The sequence below is a fragment of the Somniosus microcephalus genome, unplaced genomic scaffold, assembly GCF_052327205.1.
Source record: "Somniosus microcephalus isolate GS21.2 unplaced genomic scaffold, FLI_Smic_1.0 scaffold514, whole genome shotgun sequence".
NCBI lineage: Eukaryota > Metazoa > Chordata > Chondrichthyes > Squaliformes > Somniosidae > Somniosus > Somniosus microcephalus.
Genome location: NW_028225701.1, coordinates 35001 through 49875, shown reverse-complemented (window position 1 = coordinate 49875; position 14875 = coordinate 35001). Strand labels below are relative to the sequence as shown.

Sequence of the window (14875 nt, the reverse complement as noted above, 5' to 3'; positions counted from 1 at the left end):
AGGTCATCTGTTTTAGTGATGTTGGTTGAGGGATAAATATTGGCCCCAGGACACCGGGGAGAACTCCCCCTGCTCTTCTTCCAATAGTGGCCGTGGGATCTTTTACATCCACCTGAGAGAGCAGACGGGGCCTCGGTTTAACGTCTCATCCGAAAGATGGCACCTCCGACAGTGCGGCGCTCCCTCAGTACTGCCCCTCCGACAGTGTGGCGCTCCCTCAGTACCGCCCCTCCGACAGTGTGGCGCTCCCTCAGTACTGCCCCTCCGAAAGTGCGGCGCTCCCTCAGTACAGCTCCTCCGACAGTGCGGCGCTCCCTCAGTACCGCCCCTCCAACACTGCGGCGCTCCCTCAGTACTGACCCTCCGACAGTGCGGCACTCCCTCAGTACTGCCCCTCCGAAAGTGCGGCGCTCCCTCAGTACTGCCCCTCCGAAAGTGCGGCGCCCCCTCAGTACAGCTCCTCCGACAGTGTGGCGCTCCCTCAGTACTGCCCCTCCAACACTGCGGCGCTCCCTCAGTACTGACCCTCCGACAGTGCGGCACTCCCTCAGGACCGCCCCTCCGACAGTGCGGCACTCCCTCGGTACTGCCCCTCCGACAGTGCGGCACTCCCTCGGTACTGCCCCTCCGACAGTGCGGCACTCCCTCAGTACCGCCCCTCCGACAGTGCGGCGTTCCCTCAGTACCGCCCCTCCGACAGTGCGGCGCTCCCTCAGTACTGCCCCTCCGACAGTGCGGCGTTCCCTCAGTACCGCCCCTCCGACAGTGCGGCGCTCCCTCAGTACTGCCCCTCCGACAGTGCGGCGTTCCCTCAGTACTGCCCCTCCGACAGTGCGGCACTCCCTCGGTACCATGTTCGCTGACCTACATTGGCTCCCGGTCTGACAACGCCTCGATTTTAAAATTCTCATCCTGGTGTTCAAATCCCTCCGTGGCCTCCTCACCCCCCCTCCCTATCTCTGTAACCTCCTCCAGCCCCTACAACCCTCCGAGATCTCTGCGTTCCTCCAAATCTGGCCTCTTGAGCATCCCCCGATACCCTTTATCGTAGTAAAACATCCCAAGGTGCTTCACAGGAGCGTAAATCGGGTAAAATCAGACCCCGAGCCACAGGGGGCGATATTAGGACAGGCGGCCAAAAGCTTGGTCAAAGAGGTCGGTTTTAAGGAGCGTCTTAAAGGAGGAGAGAGAGGCGGAGAGGTTTAGGGAGGGAATTCCAGAGCTCAGGGCCCAGGCGGCTGAAGGCACGGCCGCCAATGGTGGAGCGATGGAAATCGGGGGATGCGCAAGAGGCCAGAATTGGAGTAGCTTCCATTCTTCTTGGCAAACATCACGGTTCATACTCTCCAAGAAAGACTCTCAACTTACCGTCGCTGTTCATCAAATCTATTTACATGACATACACTAATAAAAAACTCTTCCATAAAACAATCTCATTGTCAAGCAGCCAGGTATACATTAGAGAAGATTGAGGGGGTGACCTGATCGAGGTGTTTTAAGATGTCAAAGGGATTTGATAGGGTAGATTTGGGGAAACTATTTCCTCTGGTGGGGGAATCCAGGACAAGGCGGGGGGCACAACCTGAAAATGAGAGCTGGGATATTCCGCAGTGAAACCCCGACGGCTTTTGGCCGTCTGTTACGGATTGGCGAGTCAGTTAAGGAGGGACATCCGGAATTTCCTCCGGGGTAGGGGGATGGCCTTTTCACCATCCGCCACCGAGACCGCAGCGGAGAATCCACCCCGCTTCACCGCGTAAAACGGGGTTACCGACGGTTACGGAGCGGGGCGAAGGTTCAAGGAGTTCCCAACCATAACGGGTATTTGTTCATGTATACACACACACACACACACACAGGTGGTGGCGGAGTCGAGCGCTAACTACAGCAACATGCTCTGTGGCGCCTCTCCTGGCCAGAGACCGTAACTGCGCCGTTACAGTCAACTGTTTACATAGAGCATTTGCAGTCAAAGCGTTGACTTTGGCCCCAGCTGGAGTATTGTGTCCAATTCTGGGCACCGCACTTTAGGAAGGATGTCAAGGCCTTGGAGAGGGTGCGGAGGAGATTTCCTAGAATGGTGCCAGGGGATGAGGAACCTCAGTTAATGTGCAGAGACTGGAGAAGCTGGGATTGTTCTCCTTGGAGCAGAGACGGTTAAGGGGAGATTTACTGGAATGGTTCCAGGGATGAGGAACCTCAGTTAACGTGGAGAGACTGGAGAAGCTGGGATTGTTCTCCTTGGGGCAGAGAAGGTTAAGGGGAGATTTAATAGAGGCGTTCAAAATTACAACGGGTTTTGGTCGAGTAAATTTGGATGCAGCGGGGAAAGTCGGACAGCGGGTTGCGGGGTACGAGACATCTTAACTAGGTTCAAGCAGTGGGGTCACTTACAGTGTCTCGTCATTGTGGAACGCCAGCTTCCCGTTGCCGTGGATGTAGTCCTCGCCGGCTTTGGCCGTGCCCTCGATCATGCGGAAGGGAAGGTGGACGGTGCCCCTGGCCCCCGAAGTCCTCTGCACCCTGACCCTCATGACCCCCACGCTCTCGCTGACCCGCATGGACTCCTGCTCGAAGGCGAAGATGCCGGCGTGGTCGTCGTCGAAGATGGTGACGGTGGCCGTGTCGCACGAGCCCAGCCGGACGCTGGCGTGCTTGGCCTGGCCGCCTCCGCCGCTTTCCTCCGAGCGGGCCAGCCGCAGGTTGCTCAGCCGCACGTGGAAGTACTCGTCCTCCTCGAAGATGTCGTCGTCGATGATGCCCACGGTTAGCTCCCGCCGGGTCTCGCCCGGCTTGAAGACCAAGGTGCCCTCGGCGAACTCGTAGTCCGAACCGGCGTTGGCCGTGCCGTCCTCAGTGCGGTAGTCCACCTTGACCGTGTGGCTGAGGTCGCCGCCCTCGCGGGCCACCACCAGCTGCAGGGAGCCGCAGTTCTCGAAGCACTGGTAGTTGGACTGCTCAAAGAAGACCTGGCTGCTGGCGCTGTCCTCCTCCGCTGACCGGATGTCCTGCAGGCTCAACGCCTTGCGGGCCTGCTCGGCCGCGTGCTTCTTGAGAATGTTGCCTGCCCCGGTCATGCGGCGGGTGGCCTGGATGCGGTAGAAGGCACGGCTCTTCTGCTGCTGGGACAGGGCGTGGTAGTTGGCCATCTCGATCAGCTGCTCCATGTCCTTCTCAGGGTGCCGCTGCTTCAGATCCTTCAGCACCCGGGCCATCACCCGCCGGGCCTCCTCGTCCTGGTCCCGGTCCGCCACCGCCTCCGAGGCCGCCGCCTCCTGCGAGCTGCGGAGGGTGCCGTCCATCTCGATGTCCAGCTTCTCCGGGGTGCGCTCGCCCACCGTCTCGATGATCAGGCCCCGGCTCTTGTCAGCCCGGTACTGCTTGTGCAGGTACTTGTAGATCAGCAGCCGGCGGTCGGCGATCCAAGCCAGCAGCACGCAGGTGGGGAAGAAGAAGAAGGTGAGCAGCCCCTCCCAGACCTCCACCACGCCCGGCGAGAAGACGGCCAGGATCAGGTACAGCCAGATGTAGGCGAAGATGCTCCAGCTGGCCGTGACGAAGAACACCCGCAGGTGCTTGATCTTGCGCGACTCGCCGTCCGGCACCACGTACACGCAGAGGGCGACGATGACAAACATGTTGAAGGCCGCGCTGCCCACGATGGTGGCCGGGCCCAGCACGCCGGCCTCGAAGTTGTGGCCGCACACCTCGATGACGGACAGCAGGATTTCGGGGGCCGACGAGCCCAGCGCCATCAAGGTCAGGTTGGAGACCGTCTCGTTCCAGACCCGCACGGTGGTGGTCATGGTCTCGCCGTTGGCCTTCTTGATGGTGATCTCCCGCTCCTGAGAGGTGATGACCTCGATGGAGGCCATGAAGCGGTCGGCGATGATGGACATGCCCAGGAACATGTAGAAGAGCGCCACGAAGTAGACGATGGCCCGGGCCACCTTGTCGCCCACCGAGGGGTCCTGGGGCTGCCAGACGGGCAGGATGACGCCCGGCTCGCACTCGTAGACGCCGACGCAGCTCTGGTTGCGGCCGGAGGCCGCGCTGGGCGGCTCACCGTCCTCCGCCTCGCCGGGCTGCCCCTCACACGGCCGGGCGGCCCCCAGCAGCGCCAGCAGCAGGCTGGCGGCCGGCAGGATCCGGAGGATGCCAGGCTCCCTCGCCATCTCCCTGGGCCCGCTCGATCGACCTCCGACCCTGAGCCTTTCCCACGAAACAGGGAAAGGGGGGGGGGGGGAAAGAGAAAAAAATAAAACACACACAAAATCAATTCATAATCGTTCCACGGATTTACAAAAAGAATTAGCATTACGGCCTCGATTATCGTTCACTCAATGCCTCTCGCTGGCAGTCCAACAAAGCAATGGTTATACACTCCCAACTGTTTGATGGGACAGTGTAGAGGGGGCTTTACTCTGTATCCAACCCGTGCTGTACCTGCCCTGGGAGTGTTTGATGGGACAGTGCAGAGGGAGTTTTACTCTGTATCTAACCGGTGCTGTACCTGCCCTGGGAGTGTTTGATGGAGACAGTGTAGAGGGAGCTTTACTCTGTATCTAACCCGTGCTGTACCTGCCCTGGGAGTGTTTGATGGGGACAGTGTAGAGGGAGCTTTACTCTGTATCTAACCCGTGCTGTACCTGCCCTGGGAGTGTTTGATGGGACAGTGTAGAGGGAGCTTTACTCTGTATCTAACCTGTGCTGTACCTGCCCTGGGAGTGTTTGATGGAGACAGTGTAGAGGGAGCTTTACTCTGTATCTAACCCGTGCTGTACCTGCCCTGGGAGTGTTTGATGGGACAGTGTAGAGGGAGCTTTACTCTGTATCTAACCCGTGCTGTACCTGCCCTGGGAGTGTTTGATGGGGCAGTGTAGAGGGAGCTTTACTCTGTATCTAACCCGTGCTGTACCTGCCCTGGGAGTGTTTGATGGGACAGTGTAGAGGGAGCTTTACTCTGTATCTAACCCGTGCTGTACCTGCCCTGGGAGTGTTTGATGGGACAGTGTAGAGGGAGTTGGGTTACCAGACCTCACGCGATCAAACCTCCAGGAATACCCCGTGGGCGGTGTTGGCGAGTCCACTCTCGGGGCTCTCGCGCAAAGGATGTGCTGATAGGCTGAGGTGCAGGATGGCCCGAGGGAGGAGTAGGAAGTGCAGGGGGGGGGGGTGGGGGGGAGGAAATTGTGGGGAGGGAGGGAGGGGACGGAATGAAACACAACCGTCCTGACTGACCCCGAACTGCCCCCCGCAGTTCGGTGTGACGGTTATTAATGAACGGGGCAGTCAAGGGCGCCGAGCGAGGCTTTGGGCAGGTTTGTGAGCTATAATAAGGGACAGGGAACTAATTACAACACACAGCGGGAAACAAACGCTGTCATTATGTTGACGGCCCATCCCGGCACTGATCCTGGATCAGACACGCCAGCTATTAATACAAGGCTCCCGGTGACTCACCCTAACACTTTGTTTCAGATAAGTGCTTCGAATCGGCCTCTCTCGCGGCCACTCAGCCGTGAGAAGGTAGCGGGGAGGGAGGAGGAGGGCGGTGAGGGAGGATGGAGAGAGAGAAAAGGAACGAGGTCGGGGTGGGGCGGGGGGGACACAGATGGTTCTCTGTCGAGGTGAAACCAGCTCCCTACAACCTGGGCTTGATCGCAACCCAGATTAAACAATTAGCATTTATATAGCGCCTTTAGGAACAGGAGGAGGCCATTCAGCCCCCTCGAGCCTGTTACACAGGAGCAGGAGGAAGCCATTCAGCCCCTCGAGACTGTTACACAGGAACAGGAGGAGGTCATTCAGCCCCTCGAGCCTGTTACACAGGAACAGGAGGAGGCCATTCAGCCCCTCGAGCCTGTTACACAGGAACAGGAGGAGGCCATTCAGCCCCTCAAGCCTGTTACACAGGAACAGGAGGAGGCCATTCAGCCCCCTCGATCCTGTCCCCCATTCACTGAGGTCGCAGCTGATCTGTATCCTAGCTCCATCCACCCACCTTGGCTCCATCTCCCTTGTCTAGCAAAAATCTATCGATCTCGGATTTAAAATTATTGAGCTGGCGTCGAGTGCTTTCTGTGGGAGAGAGTTCCACACTTCCACCACCCTTTGTGTGAAGAAACATTTCCCAACTTCTCTCCTGAACGGCCTGGCTCTGATTTTAAGGTTCTGCCCCCTTGTCCTAGACTCCCCCCCCCGCCCCCACCAGCGGAAACACTTTCTCTCCATCCACCCAATCAATTCCTTTCAAAATCCTAAACACCTCAATCAAATCCCCCCTTAACCTGCTATATTCCAGGGAACACAAGCCGAGTTTGTGGAATCTCTCCTCATAGTCTAACCCGTGGAGCCCCGGTAACGTTCTGGTCAATCTGCGCTGCCCTCCCTCCGAGGCCCGGTACATCCTTTCCAAGGAGCGGTGCCCAGAACTGCTGACAGTATGTGGTCTAACCAGGGCTTTGTACAGGTTGGAGCACAACTTCCTCCTGTTTCGATTCCAGCCCTCTCGTGATCAAGGCCAACATTCCAGTCGCCCTTTGTGACTATTTTCTGTACCTGACCCACGACACTTTAGTGATCTGTGTACACGGACCCCTAAACCTCTTTGGACCTCCATTGTTCCCAGCTTTTCACCATTTAAATAATACTCGCATCTATTATTTATACAGCACCTTTAATGTAGTAAAACAACCCACGACGCCTCACACGAGCGTGAATCACACATCGAGCCACATGAGGCGATATTAGGGCAGGTAGATGTCGGTTTAAGGAGCGTCTTAAAGGAGGAGAGAGAGGCGGAGAGGTTTTGGGAGGGAATTCCAGAGCTCGGGGCCCAGGCGGCTGAAGGCACGGCCGCCAATGGTAGAGCGATGGAAATCAGGGGATGCGCAAGAGGCCAGAATTAGAGGAGCGCAGAGATCTGGGAGGGTTGTAGGGGCTGGAGGAGGTTACAGAGATAGGGAGGGTTGTAGGGGCTGGAGGAGGTTACAGAGATAGGGAGGGTTGTAGGGGCTGGAGGAGGTTACAGAGATAGGGAGGGTTGTAGGGCTGGAGGAGGTTACAGAGATAGGGAGGGTTGTAGGGGCTGGAGGAGGTTACAGAGATAGGGAGGGTTGTGGGGCTGGAGGAGGTTACAGAGATAGGGAGGGGTTTGGGGCTGGAGGAGGTTACAGAGATAGGGAGGGTTGTAGGGCTGGAGGAGGTTACAGAGATAGGGAGGATTGTAGGGGCTGGAGGAGGTTACAGAGATAGGGAGGGTTGTAGGGCTGGAGGAGGTTACAGATATAGGGAGGGTTGTGGGGCTGGAGGAGGTTACAGAGATAGGGAGGGGTGTAGGGGCTGGAGGAGGTTACAGAGATAGGGAGGGTTGTAGGGCTGGAGGAGGTTACAGAGATAGGGAGGATTGTAGGGGCTGGAGGAGGTTACAGAGATAGGGAGGGTTGTAGGGGCTGGAGGAGGTTACAGAGATAGGGAGGGTTGTGGGGCTGGAGGAGGTTACAGAGATAGGGAGGGGTGTAGGGGCTGGAGGAGGTTACAGAGATAGGGAGGGTTGTAGGGGCTGGAGGAGGTTACAGAGATAGGGAGGGTTGTGGGGCTGGAGGAGGTTACAGAGATAGGGAGGGTTGTAGGGGCTGGAGGAGGTTACAGAGATAGGGAGGGTTGTGGGGCTGGAGGAAGTTACAGAGATAGGGAGGGTTGTAGGGCTGGAGGAGGTTACAGAGATAGGGAGGGGGTGTAGGGGCTGGAGGAGGTTACAGAGATAGGGAGGGTTGTAGGGCTGGAGGAGGTTACAGGGATGGGGAGGGAGGGGGTCGAGGAGACCGTGGAGGGATTTGAACACCAGGATGAGAATTTTAAAATCGAGGTGTTGCCGGATCGGGAGCCAATGTAGGTCAGCGAGCTCGGGGGGTGATGGGTGAACGGGACTGGGTGTGAGTTAGGACACGGGGCAGTGAGCACAGGGGGTGATGGGGTGAACGGGACTGGGTGCGAGTTAGGACACGGGGCAGAGGCAGAGTTTGGGATAACCCCTTGATGTAAAGGTTCCCTAGGGATATGGGGACGATCTTGATCTCGGTCCAGGTGGAGGGGGAAGGGTCGACGTGTCAGAAGTTATAGAAACATGGAAAAATAGGAGCAGGAGTCGGCCATTTGGCCCTTCGAGCCTGCGCCGCCATTCAATATGATCATGGCTGATCCTCTGTCTCAATAACATATTCCTGCTCTCTCCCCGTACCCCTTGATGCCTTCTGTGTCTAGAAATCTATCTATCTCCTTCTTAAATATATTCAGTGACTCGGCCTCCACAGCCTTCTGTGGTAGAGAATTCCACAGGTTCACCACCCTCTGAGTGAAGAAATTTCTCCTCATCTCAGTCCTAAATGTCCTACCCCGTATCCTGAGACTGTGACCCCTCGTTCTAGACCCCCCCAGCCAGGGGAAACATCCTCCCTGCATCCAGTCTGTCTAGTCCGGTGAGAATTTTATACGTTTCAATGAGATCCCCTCTCATTCTTCTAAACTCTAGTGAATACAGGCCTAGTCGACCCAATCTCTCCTCATACGACAGTCCTGCCATCCCAGGAATCAGTCTGGTGAACCTTCGCTGCACTCCCTCTATGGCAAGTATATCCTTTCTTAGGTAAGGAGACCAAAACTGCACACAGTGCATAGAAACATAGAAGATAGGAGCAGGAGTAGGCCGTTCGGCCCCTCGAGCCTGTTCTGCCATTCAATGAGATCATGGCTGATCATCCAAATTCAGTACCCTGTCCCTGCCTTCTCCCCATATCCCTTGATCCCTTTAGCCTTAAGAAATATATCCAACTCCTTCTTGAATATATTTAATGAATTGGCCTCTACTGCCTTCTGTGGTAGAGAATTCCACAGGTTCACCACTCTCTGGGTGAAGAAATTCCTCCTCATCTCAGTCCTAAATGGCTTACCCCTTATCTTTAGACTGTGACCCCTGGTTCTGGACTCCCCCGCCATCGGGAACATTGTGGCGTACCGATCACAGAAAGGACACAATCCGCTTTTCGGTCCGTAGACTATAAATCAGGCGTCATGCCTTTAAGAAGGATCACACCTTTAAGAAACTCGATCTGCAACATAGTTAAGCCCAGAGCGGGGGAGGGGCAGTCGAAGCTGTGGACTGATGAAAGGCAGTCGGACTTGGTGTAGTCTCTGACGCCATTTTGTGTTCAACATGCAGTCTCAACAATTAAACCTTTTCTGTTGAACCTCTCCGAGTTCAGTATTTTTTGCTAGGAGTACGTAGACTCCTACAACATCCTTCCTGCATCTAGTCTGTCTAGTACTGTCAGAATTTTATAAGTTTCAATGAGATCCCCTCTCATTCTTCTAAACTCCAGCGAGTATAAGCCCAATCGACCCAATCTCTCCTCATACGTCATTCCTGCTATCCCAGGTATCAGTCTGGTGAATCTTCGCTGCACTCCCTCCATGGCAAGAACATCCTTCCTCAGATGAGGCGACCAAAACTGCACACAATACTCAAGGTGCGGTCTCACCAAGGCCCTGTACAACTGCAGCAAGACATCCTTGCTCCTGTACTCGAACCCTCTCGCTACGAAGGCCAACATACCAAGGCCCTGTACAACAGTAGTGCAGGCAAAATTTAAATTGGTTTCCTTCGAGACCTGAGAAATCTCGGGGGAGGTGCAGAGTCCCAGAGTGCAGGACAACTCCGGAGAGAGACGGGGGAGGGGGGTACACCAGGGCGTTGGGAGTCGGGGTGGGGGTGGGGGTGGGGGTGAGAGGGGAAGGAACGGAGATCAGTAGCGTCAGCTAAGTACTGAGGGGAGAGGCAGGTGCTCAGGACAAGAGGGAGAAACAAGGGTCACCAAACCCCAATCGACATCCTAGCGATGAAGGCCTGGTTCAAAGGGGAAGCTTCCAAGCCTCCCCGGCGGCAGAACGAACGCGACTGAAGACAGGCAGCCAATTTGCGCACAGCAAGCTCCCACCAACGGCAATGTGGTAACGATCAGATCATGTGTTTATTTGAGAGGGTGGTGGAGGGACAAAGACTGAGGTGGGGTGGGGAGGGGAGAGGGAGGGTATCGCACATCTCAGCCCTGGTGGTAGGGTTGACGAGCACGGGTGAGGGAGTTGATTGGTTTTCAGGTGACATGTGGTTAGGCAACAGGATGTGGCCAGGCTGAGGTAAGGCAGCTCATCCGAAAAACTGCAGGTTCGAGTAAGGTCCATGCACATTGCAGCTCAAGAATGACTTCAGGCAGGCCAGATGCCAACACAGAGGACGACTAACAGGCCCTCAAAACCACTTCCACCATTCAGTTAGAGTCTCTCTCTCACTCGCCTCTGAGTCAGAAGGTTGTGTGTTCAGATCCCACTCCAGAGATTTCAGCACAAAGATCTAGGCTGACACTCCCAATGTGTACAGAGTAAAGCTCCCTCTACACTGTCCCATCAAACACACCCAGGGCAGGAACAGCATGGGTTAGATACAGAGTAAAGCTCCCTCTACACTGTCCCCATCAAACACTCCCAGGGCAGGTACAGCACGGGTTAGATACAGAGTAAAGCTCCCTCTACACTGTCCCATCAAACACTCCCAGGACAGGTACAGCATGGGTTAGATACAGAGTAAAGCTCCCTCTACACTGTCCCATCAAACACTCCCAGGACAGGTACAGCATGGGTTAGATACAGAGTAAAGCTCCCTCTACACTGTCCCCATCAAACACTCCCAGGACAGGTACAGCACGGGTTCGATACAGAGTAAAGCTCCCTCTACACTGTCCCATCAAACACTCCCAGGGCAGGGACAGCATGGGTTAGATACAGAGTAAAGCTCCCTCTACACTGTCCCATCAAACACTCCCAGGGCAGGTACAGCATGGGTTAGATACAGAGTAAAGCTCCCTCTACACTGTCCCCATCAAACACTCCCTGGGCAGGGACAGCACGGGTTAGATACAGAGTAAAGCTCCCTCTACACTGTCCCATCAAACACTCCCAGGACAGGTACAGCATGGGTTAGATACAGAGTAAAGCTCCCTCTACACTGTCCCATCAAACACTCCCAGGGCAGGTACAGCATGGGTTAGATACAGAGTAAAGCTCCCTCTACACTGTCCCATCAAACACTCCCAGGGCAGGTACAGCACGGGTTCGATACAGAGTAAAGCTCCCTCTACACTGTCCCATCAAACACTCCCAGGGCAGGTACAGCATGGGTTAGATACAGAGTAAAGCTCCCTCTACACTGTCCCAACAAACACTCCCAGGGCAGGTACAGCACGGGTTAGATACAGAGTAAAGCTCCCTCTACACTGTCCCATCAAACACTCCCAGGGCAGGTACAGCACGGGTTAGATACAGAGTAACGCTCCCTCTACACTGTCCCATCAAACACTCCCAGGGCAGGTACAGCACGGGTTAGATACAGAGTAAAGCTCCCTCTACACTGTCCCATTAAACACTCCCAGGGCAGGTACAGCACGGGTTAGATACAGAGTAAAGCTCCCTCTACACTGTCCCATCAAACACTCCCAGGGCAGGTACAGCACGGGTTAGATACAGAGTAAAGCTCCCTCTACACTGTCCCATTAAACACTCCCAGGTCAGGTACAGCACGGGTTAGATACAGAGTAAAGCTCCCTCTACACTGTCCCATCAAACACTCCCAGGGCAGGTACAGCACGGGGTAGATACAGAGTAAAGCTCCCTCTACACTGTCCCATCAAACACTCCCAGGGCAGGTACAGCACGGGTTAGATACAGAGTAAAACTCCCTTTACACTGTCCCATCAAACACTCCCAGGGCAGGTACAGCACGGGTTAGATACAGAGCAAAGCTCCCTCTACACTGTCCCATTAAACGCTCACAGGGCAGGTACAGCACGGGTTAGATACAGAGTAAAGCTCCCTCTACACTGTCCAATCAAACACTCCCAGGGCTGGTACAGCACGGGTTAGATACAGAGTAAAGCTCCCTCTACACTGTCCCATCAAACACTCCTAGGGCAGGTTCAGCACGGGTTAGATACAGAGTAAAGCTCCCTCTACACTGTCCCATCAAACACTCCCAGGGCAGGTACAGCACGGGTTAGATACAGAGTAAAGCTCCCTCTACACTGCCCCATCAAACACTCCCAGGGCAGGTACAGCACGGGTTAGATACAGAGTAAAGCTCCCTCTGCACTGTCCCATCAAACACTCCCAGGGCAGGTACAGCACGGGTTAGATACAGAGTAAAGCTCCCTCTACACTGTCCCATCAAACACTCCCAGGGCAGGTACAGCACGGGTTAGATACAGAGTAAAGCTCCCTCTACACTGTCCCCATCAAACACTCCCAGGGCAGGTACAGCACGGGTTAGATACAGAGTAAAGCTCCCTCTACACTGTCCCATCAAACACTCCTAGGGCAGGTACAGCATAGGTTAGATACAGAGTAAAACTCCCTCTACACTGTCCCATCAAACACTCCTGGATCTGTTATTCTATATATAAACCCCCCGAACCCCTCGATTAGATTCCAGCCTGTAACTCACTCCCGGGTATCTGTTATTCTTTCTATAAACCCCCCGAACCCCTCGATTAGATTCCAGCCTGTAACTCACTCCCGGGTATCAGTTATTCTATATATAAACCCCCCTGAACCGCTCGATTAGATTCCAGTCTGTAACACACTCCCGGGTATCTGTTATTCTATATATAAACCCCCCCGAACCCCATGATTAGGTTCCAGCCTGTAACTCACTCCCAGGTATCTATTATTCTATATATAAACCCCCCGAACCCCTCGATTAGATTCCAGCCTGTAACTCACTCCCGGGTATCTGTTATTCTATATATAATCCCCCCGAACCCCTCGATTAGATTCCAGCCTGTAAATTACTCCCAGGTATCTCTTATTCTACATATAACCCCCCGAACCCCTCCATTAGATTCCAGCCTGTAACTCACTCCTGGGTATCTGTTATTCTATATATAAACTCCCCGAACACCTCGATTAGATTCCAGCCTGTAACTCACTCCCGGTTATCTGTTATTATCTATATAGCTGGGGGAGCCCGGCTTTGCCAGGGCTGTTTTGGGCCGGGCGGTTTAAATCGAGTGCGAGGCTTTGGGGCCTCTCTGTGTCCCTCTGTGAATCTGCTGCCGGGCAACATTTTAAATCGAGTCCCAGGCTTTTGGGCCCTGTCTGTGTCCCTCTCTCAAATCTGCTGCCGGGCAACATTTCTACCTTTTAATACCTTGAAAGATGAAAGTGAAAGTACTTATAAAACGTTTTGGTAAATGTTATGTTATTTTTAAAAGAGATACTAACTTTTTCAAAGCTGGATGAGCAGAGTAGTTTGAGCTGGAAGCAGTGAAACAATGGCTGCACGCATCCCTGAGGTGAAAACGATTAGTCCCGCCCACACACACGCACCGATTGGCCATCCATCAGGGGACTGTACTGTAGGATTGGTCAATCGTGACGGCACAGGATTGGTCGAACCTTGACGTCAGTCAATCAATGCTAAGTAGCAGATAATGAGTTTAATTTTGAAGGTTTTTTGCATAAGGCGCGAACAATTTTCGTCCGACCGAAAAGTAAATACGCTTACGACCGTCCCGGAACCGTAAGCTTTCTTGGGAGGTAACGCGCGCGTAGGTACGCTCTATAACTTTCGAGCGCGTAGCCGGACAGACGCACACCCGAGGACAGAAGGACAGACAGACAGATAGACAGACAGATCGACTCGTTTATATATATATATAGATATAGATATGGATAGATAGATAGATAAAACGATCCGCCCGTCTGCGTGTCTGTCTGTCTGTGTGTATGTCTGCTATACACCCAAAAGCTATAGAGCGTACCTACACATATGTTATATCAAAAGAAAGCTTATGATTAGGGGAGTGTCACAGGTGTATTTACTTTTTGGTCAGACAAAAGTTGTTCAGACAGTATACAAAAAATGTTGACCAATCCTACGGGGGAATCCGCTCATTAGCGTTGATTGACTTGATGGTTGGCCAATCCTACGGGGTGGACGGGGCCTAATCCTTCAAACTGCCGTTTTACAAAAAAGCCTTGGCAACGCCGGGTCCCCCAGCTAGTTCTATATATAATCCCCCCGAACCCCTCGGTTAGATTCCAGCCTGTAACTCACTCCCAGGTATCTGTTATTCTACATATAACCCCCCCGAACCCCTCGATTAGATTCCAGCCTATAACTCACTCCCGGGTATCCATTATTCTACATATAACCCCCCTGAACCCCGCGATTAGATTCCAGCCTGTAACTCACTCTCGGGTATCCGTTATTCTACATATAACCCACCTGAACCCCTCCATTAGATTCCAGCCTGTAACTCACTCCCAGGTATCTGTCATTCTATATATAAACCCCCCGAACCCCTCGATTAGATTCCAGCCTGTAACTCGCTCCCAGGTATCTGTTATTCTATATATAAACCCCCCCGAACCCCTCGGTTAGATTCTAGCCTGTAACTCACACCCGGGTATCTGTTATTCTATATATAAACCCCCCGAACCCCTCGATTAGATTCCAGCCTGTAACTCACTCCCGGGTATCTGTTATTCTATATATAAACCCCCCCGCCGAACCCCTCGATTAGATTCCAGCCTGTAACTCACTCCCGGGTATCTGTTATTCTATATATAAACCCCCCCCGCCGAACCCCTCGATTAGATTCCAGCCTGTAACTCACTCCCGGGTATCCGTTATTCTATATATAAACCCCCCGAACCCCTCGAATAGATTCCAGTCTGTAACTCACTCCCGGGTATCTGTTATTCTATATATAAACCCCCCAAATCCCTCGATTAGATTCCAGCCTGTAACTCACTCCCGGGTATC

The 14875-nt window shown here is 54.0% G+C and overlaps 1 pseudogene across 2 annotated transcripts in view; it reads right to left on the bottom strand.

The window, feature by feature from the left end:
- Positions 1 to 1843: 1843 nt before the first annotated feature.
- LOC147081580 (sodium/calcium exchanger 1 pseudogene) overlaps positions 1844 to 14875 on the bottom strand; it is a 15646-nt pseudogene continuing 2614 nt past the window's right edge. Inside the window, exons 1-2 of one of the 2 annotated variants that reach the window (XR_015076529.1) lie at positions 13330 to 13438; positions 1844 to 4212 (exon numbers count right to left, since the gene is read on the bottom strand). The product of XR_015076529.1 is annotated as a sodium/calcium exchanger 1 pseudogene, transcript variant X1 (transcript). Of the gene's footprint in view, positions 4213 to 13329; positions 13439 to 14875 lie in introns of those variants that run through there. The other variant, XR_015076530.1, reaches the window with a different exon arrangement.